The sequence below is a fragment of the Urtica dioica genome, chromosome 12 (genome assembly GCF_054948205.1).
Source record: "Urtica dioica subsp. dioica isolate 48M chromosome 12, U.dioica_male_clone48M_v1_H2, whole genome shotgun sequence".
NCBI classification, from domain to species: Eukaryota; Viridiplantae; Streptophyta; class Magnoliopsida; order Rosales; family Urticaceae; genus Urtica; species Urtica dioica.
In genome coordinates this window covers 7,329,703-7,337,156 of record NC_142767.1, presented here as the reverse complement: position 1 = coordinate 7,337,156, position 7,454 = coordinate 7,329,703, and the positions used below count along the sequence as shown (strand labels likewise).

The 7,454-nt window shown below is 30.2% G+C and overlaps 1 non-coding gene across 1 annotated transcript; it reads right to left on the bottom strand.

The window, feature by feature from the left end:
• Positions 1–341: 341 nt before the first annotated feature.
• LOC149378858 (U6 spliceosomal RNA) lies at positions 342–444 on the bottom strand. The gene has a single exon (XR_016294309.1). It is a non-coding gene; the product is annotated as a U6 spliceosomal RNA (small nuclear RNA).
• Between the last annotated feature and the right edge of the window lie 7,010 nt (positions 445–7,454).

The window sequence follows — 7,454 nt, the reverse complement described above, 5'->3', positions numbered from 1 at the left end:
CTCATAATACCCACACAAAGCCCAAATAAATATCAATTACAACCTGAACAAAAGACACACAGGCTTGTCTGCTTTGTCGTATTTTTCATTTCACCTAAAAAGCCTAAACTTGGAAGCATCAGAGTAAAGCGAAAATAAAAGGTGATCAACTTCTAATGCATCAGAAGAAAAAGTTTACCTCTTTACTCTTCTATTACGTTTGCTCAAGTTATTCCCGTCCTAGTATTCTTTAACAGAGATTGGAAAAGGAATCGGCAGGTCAGTGAATATTTCGGTTGAAGAAATAAAGGAGGGTATGATTGAATAAAAAAGTGTCAAAGGGGCAGCGGATAAAAATACAAAAAAATTTGGACCATTTCTCGATTTATGCGTGTCATCCTTGCGCAGGGGCCATGCTAATCTTCTCTGTATCGTTCCAATTTTATCGGGTGTCTCCGAAGAGACAAGCTATCAAAGACAAACAATACTATTTAAGCCTTTGAGATAATACGTACCTGAGCGATGTGGGATACTTGATGTAATGTCTTCTACAAATGGGCTGCAACAAGTAACACTACTATGGGCTTGGACTCTTACTCTACTTTGGCCCGCAGCACCCAAATATATTCAATAAAATGAGAAATTGACACATTTATTAGTGTTTGATAACACAATTTCTATTCTCAACCAAAACACTAATTTGAATATGAGGTAGAATATTTTGTATCTATTTTTACCCTCTTTTTTTTCCCTCGGAGTCTCATATATGTCAAAAAATTTAGATTTGTTGACATATATACGTTAACAAAGACATAATTTATAGACACATATATGTCAACAAATGACAACACTGAAAAATTTGTTGATTTGTTGACATAGATGTCAACAAATGACAAGATTTGTTGACATATATGTCAACAAATGTCACATTTTACTGATATGCGTGTCAACAAAATAAATGACACAATTTGTTAACATACATGTCAACAAATGACATAAGTTGTTAATATAATTGTCAACAAATGAGTGAGCTTGAGTGTAAACCATCAGTTATGTTAGAGCAGTTAGAGCCAAAAAAAATGCAAGAAGTGTTGAACACAACTCTTTTGTGGGAAACACGAACACTTTTATTAAGACCACTCAAAAAGAATTTACAAGACTAAGTGTTTAGACACTCACACTACAAGACACTTTTTGTGAATGCTCTTTAGGAGACTACTACTCTTTTTGAAATTTTTGGATGCTAGAGTTGGTGGCGGTAGAGGAGTATTTATAGTAGAGGCCAAACAATGTAGATCACACATTTTTCATCTTCTAGAGAATTCCTAAAATGTCTAGATATCTAAAATATTCTAGGACATTCTTTACATGTCTAGAGATTCTACACAATTCTAACACTTCTACGCTTATCTAAGAAACTTCTAGATGATGGGCTTATTCTCCAAGTGGGCTTATTAGTCTTCTTGACAATTGGGTTTTTCACAATTTTCGGGCTTTAGAAATACTATTGGGCTAGTGTTGATCCCTTAACACTCCCCTTCAACACTAGCCCTCATTCGTTGTACCATGTTAACACTCCCCTTTAGAAAGTCAAGACTTTTGGGTGCGACTTTTCGCACCCAAGACTTTTAGGTGCGGTCTTTCGGGTGCGGAAAAATCGCACCCAAAATCGTACCTAAAGATATCTTTGGGTGCGAAAATTGACTTTTGGGTGCGAAATAAGTCGCACTCAAAGGTCTTTTTTGTACTAGTGCGTTGTGGTGTGGCTTGTATAGGTTTTGGATGTTCAAGCTAGTACAGCATTTGAACACTTTGACATTGATTAGTTTCCCAAAATAATTTATGGTTTAATATAGACTTGCCAATCATAGAGCGGGTCAAAATTGCATGTGCTTATATGAAAGCAGTGATGACACAACCATGAATATAATTTCAATGGGTAGATGGGAAGCACAACAATTCAATTCCAACTATTATTCTCTTCATTATTTTGAGGAAGACACAAGGATCTTCATATTCCGACAAGATAATCTATGTATATATAATATATCGAGTTGCTTGAGCATGGGATTTGTTTATGTAAGAAGACTATAAAAATTAATATATTAGTTTTGTAAATATCCATTGATGTGTCAAATTCACTAACTTTCCTCAAACGTTAAATCCGTCCAAATAAGGATCCAGAATTTATCCATAAATGTTTTGGACAAACTGTCTTTGGCATTTGAATTTCAACACCTTAAGGATTAGTCTACGTACCATATTTATTTGACCAAAAAGTTATTTTAATATGAGATTTTTGAAAAGATTTAAAAGCTGAAGAACTACCTAAATCCCTTCATTAAAAAAAAAAAAAAAAAAATTAAAAAGAAGAAGAAGTAGAAAAAGCTACCTGCATTTGCAAAAATAAAAATATCAACAAAGATAAGCTTAAGAACCATATATGGAAATTAGTCTAATGTCTTAATTATACTAGCTTCAGTCTAATAATACATTAAGTTGTCTTTTATAAGTACTAGCTTCAGTCTAATAATACATTAAGTTGTCTTTTATAAGTTAGAGAGTGTAGCTATATAGTCTTCTTAAAACGTTAAAATTGCCTATTTTAAAAAAATGGTTAAAATTGCATTTTAGTCAATATTTAATTAATAATTAGAAATCAGCCGCTCTTATAGCCAACCAAATTATCATGTCATCAAATTGGCTATTTACACTCCTAAATTGACAAATTATTAATCAAATGTTAACTAAAATGCAGTGCACAAATTTCATGGGGCTTAATTAGTTATAATATTATTATATGGAATTGATAACACGCGTATCATAATATAAAAGACTTCCCTAACATAATAATATTATATATACACACACACACCCTCAAGATTCTCATACTTAGAATACGTCGCTACGTACCAAGATGATAAATTTAATATTGAGGCATTAATTATGTATAATTAAACAATTTCAACTGAAACTTTGCCATGTCGGAAACTTCCTAACTACCAAATAGTGAGCGTATGTACTTTCAAACTAACAAATAAGTCTTTGTGGGGGCTTTCTGTAAATTTATGTTGATTTATTATTGAGTACTAACAAACATGACATGATTATTTACTTTCCTTCCTTGTGTTTTGCTGATCACAGTTCGTTGTATGTACAAAAGTACGCAGGGTTTTTTTTTTTTTTTTTTTTAATTATAAATTTCTGTAACAAGTACTGCATGTTTTTTTTAACCAGAACGAAAAACGACTTGTCTCGAAATTGGCAAATGTACTCTTCATGACCATACAATTTTGTTACGCCTCTAAAACAGCTCATAATCAGAAACATACTCATTAGATGTAGGACATTAGAGTAAATTTGAAGGGGCTGAATAGGGAGTTTCTTCTTTAATTAGGATCCACAATTGGTGAATTCGAGTCCTGTCGATCGGCATGAACTGGACTAAAATAAGTTTGGGTTGAATTGGATCGGGAAAAATGAGGTTTAATAAATAAACAAAAAGAAATATTGTAGCGATGGCTTGCCTATATAAAGCGAAAGTAGTTTAGTGAGGTTGAAGTGAATTCTTTTTTTACGAGAGAAAAAGAACATAAATCCGCATTAGATAGAAATTAAATTTTCAATACTCTTTTCTGTTATAGGCAGGCGATGAAGCAAAATAGCTAACGCCACTTGCAAATTAACCACAATGCCCATTACATTTATTTGTAGCGATGGCTTGCCTATATAAATAGAAATATTTATTTGAAACATTTAAATAAATAGCCACTATGCCCATTACATTAATTAGAGATGACTGAAATATCTTTCATTTAATTTAATAATATATAAAAATAGGAATACAAGTCAATAAAATCTAATTTTCAAACTAAAAAGAAATAGCCATTCAGACGTTATTCAATAAATAAAAAAATAAATAAAACTAAAAAATCAGAACTAATTACAACTAAAAAATAGACTAATTTTTTTAAAAATCCGGATTACACGTTTAAAACATGAAGAATTTGTTACAACTAATCAATCTCTTAATTTTTTTTAAAATTATAGTCAAAGTTTTATTTTATTAAAAAAAAAAAAGTAGCCCACCACGCTGAAGTAAGTTAAGTTATCGAAAAATAAAATAAAAAATTAACTATTTTTTTTTAAAAAAAAGCATGAGTTATTGGACTACTGGTCTAATCGTCCCTTTAAACATCACACACTTTTGCTTGTAAACAAACTAACCAGTTTTACACTATTGATTTCATTTTCAAAACACAAAAATAATAGTATTTATAAACAACTAAACAAACTAGTATTTTATAAAATATGATTATTTGTAAAATCGTGTTTTATTGTATTTATTATTTATTTCAAAGTGCAAAGTCGTTGTGTTTATTAGCAAACAAGAAAACAAATAAACAATCAAACAATTCATGCTTATTATTATTTTTTCAATAAAATAAAAATAACAAACGTGTTTTTATTGCGTTTTTCATTAAAAACAAAAACCCGCTGACTAATGCTATAATTAATAATTACAATTGTTTTTACAAAATTTAAAATAAAAACGCTTTAAAAGTTACCTATAAATTAAGAAAGTCAATTAAAAAAAACTGCCAAAATAATATTGCCAACCAAACAAAAAAGTTACAAGACTTTAAAAAATGAATTAAAGAAAAGGATAGAATAGTAAAATGATCTAATAAAAAAACTGCTTTAAATAATGAAAATGGCTGGTTAATTAATACAATGAATAGCTGATATATTAATGATAAGAAAATCACTTTGCTTATTTAAACGAGCGTTTATATATATTCTGAAATTTTATTAAGAGTTGGAGTACAGTATAACTTATATTATGATGATATATAATTGAGTTTACATTTTATAGTAAGATAGTCCTCAAACGGCATTTATAACCAGCAATATAAATGTAAAAAAAAAAAAAAAAAAAAAATGGATGCATGAAAAAGAAAGTGGATGGGATTTCAAATTAAAACGGTTTGCAAACGAAAAAACATTCCAATGCGTTAACGATAAGGAAATTAACTACAAGGAGAAACTTTTATCGAGCTTCATCGATAATACGGCTACATTGAGAGAGAAGCTTAACCATTAATGTTAATCCAATTACACACTCCTCCACACAAACGGATATCTCACCATATTATATTCAATTTATATAGGGAAAATATGAAGAGTATCTTTGTGTTTAATCGAAATGAGAGATTTATCATTTCGATTTCTAGAAATATCAGACATATTTCTTCGGTTTAATATAAATGACATATACCTCCCCTAAAAACTGTTATATTACAAATATCACTATTTTCGTTTATTTTTTACAAAAAAAAAATAATTTGAACTCCCCAAAATACCCTTAATAGAATAAATATTTATTTACTATTTTATTAAAAAAATCAAAATCTCTCTTTATAAAAACAATCCTTAACTTTTTATAAAGAAATTTTTTAATTAAATTTTTTTTTTTGTATATAGAATAGAAAATAAATACTTATTTCATTAAAGGTATTGTGGTGAGTTCAATTTTTTTTTTTTTTTTTTTTTTTTTTTTTTTTTTGTAAAAAGTAAACGAAAATGGTGAATTTTGTAATATAACATTTATAAGGGGAAGTATATGTCATTTATATTAAACTGAAATGATATGTATGATATTTATAGAAATCGAAAGGATAAATCTCACATTTCGATTAAGCACAGAGATACTGTTGATATTTTCCCCAAACAGTAATAATTATCAACTTGAACCCAAGAACTACCAAATACAACATGTTTATCTAACACCGAGAACCATCGAGACCAACAACCAGTCGTTTGCTAGCAAAACACAAACAAAAAGCACTTTAACACAAGTTCTTGCATGATCATAGTACAAAATCAGAACTAAAGAATGAGAGAAGAAATGACAATAGTGATGAAAATTACACATTGCATAAAAGATCTAATTGCCGCTCTAGAAAAAACAGCTACCAAAACGACATTGGTATCGAGCATGTTGTTCAGTAATGACACTTCGAGGGGGCGTCGTTTAGTTTCACCAACTTCGAGCTTGATATTCGGGCTTAAGTCCGTAAAGATTGTAGGGTTCACCAAAACCCAAAAAATTGATAATCACTTCTGTCAAATTGAAGGTTGGCCTGATAAATAAAAACAATCATTATCATTTAAATAAATTAAACATTAACTACATAGTTTTTTCCTACTTACACGGTTATCAGAGTACCTCTCGATTTTTTAGTCGTGACAAAAATTACCTTGAACTACAAACTTCTTACACAATTGCTCCTTTTGACAACTATTTAGTTATCACATATGCGCGACAAAACAATAAGGATATGATTGTAAAATTCATATATAATTTTCTCTATTCTTCGTTCATTATTATTTTGATCTTTTTCTTCAAAACGAAAATTCTCTTTCAGAAATATGTTTTCACGTGTTCTTGCGGAGTAGCACGAAACATTTAAATATGAAAAATGACACGGTAATAGAGTATATGTCAGTTAAACAACCCATGATTCAAATAAAAATATAAATAAGAACAATATTGTACACCAAGTTCAAGCGCACAAGGAAACATGCCGATATTATAGGGAGTTTATGTCTTCTATTTTCTAGCGTCTCTAATTTTTTTTTCCCACATTTCAGTTTTACATTAGTGTTTTATGAGATTTGCACAAAGATACTATATTTCCGTATAATACCTTACAGCAAAATGTTGACTTGGAAAAAGTCTATGTCCATTGTGTGGTCAATCATGGCAGGTCGGTTATGGATTGGTGAGATTGACAATGAAAATTATGCGTCGGAGTCAAAGATCCATCGAGCAGCGGAAATGTCCACCAAACGATTATAGTTAATTTGTGAAAGGGGAGGACGACATAAGGGACATCGGCGCGATGCATTGGAGTCACGTTTTGTCAAATATGGCGTTTGGCGTTTAATTTTACGTTGATTGATTAATTTGTAATTTTGCAAAACTATTCAAAGATATCATCCGTCATGTTCTAATATCTTGAAAAATATGTTGGCCTGAAATAAAGATCCCACATTATTCTATTTGTGTCATATTTTGCTCAAGTTATGTTTCTTAATAGATTTGCTTTCAAGATTATCTTCATCGAATCAATTAGTTGTGATCTTCTCCAAAATTCTAGCATGGGGCATTGCGTCTAGGGTTTGGCTCCTATAAATTTTTTTTTTTAGCAATATGAGTAAAAAAAGAAATACTTTACCAATAGGAGTCTTTTACGTATTCTGAGTTTTTGAAAGTTGTGTATGAGCAAAAACTAGTTTTTCTGTGAGTGTCTAAACATTTGTCTTGAGCGGTTCACTTATTTATGAGAGTGATCTAGGTTGGGTTTGTGTCTCATGATATTATAAATATCGTGTATTGTCATAAACGTCTATAAAAAAAACTTGGTGAGGATGTTGAGGGGTCTTAGATTTAGGAGAAGCCTAAGGTGAAA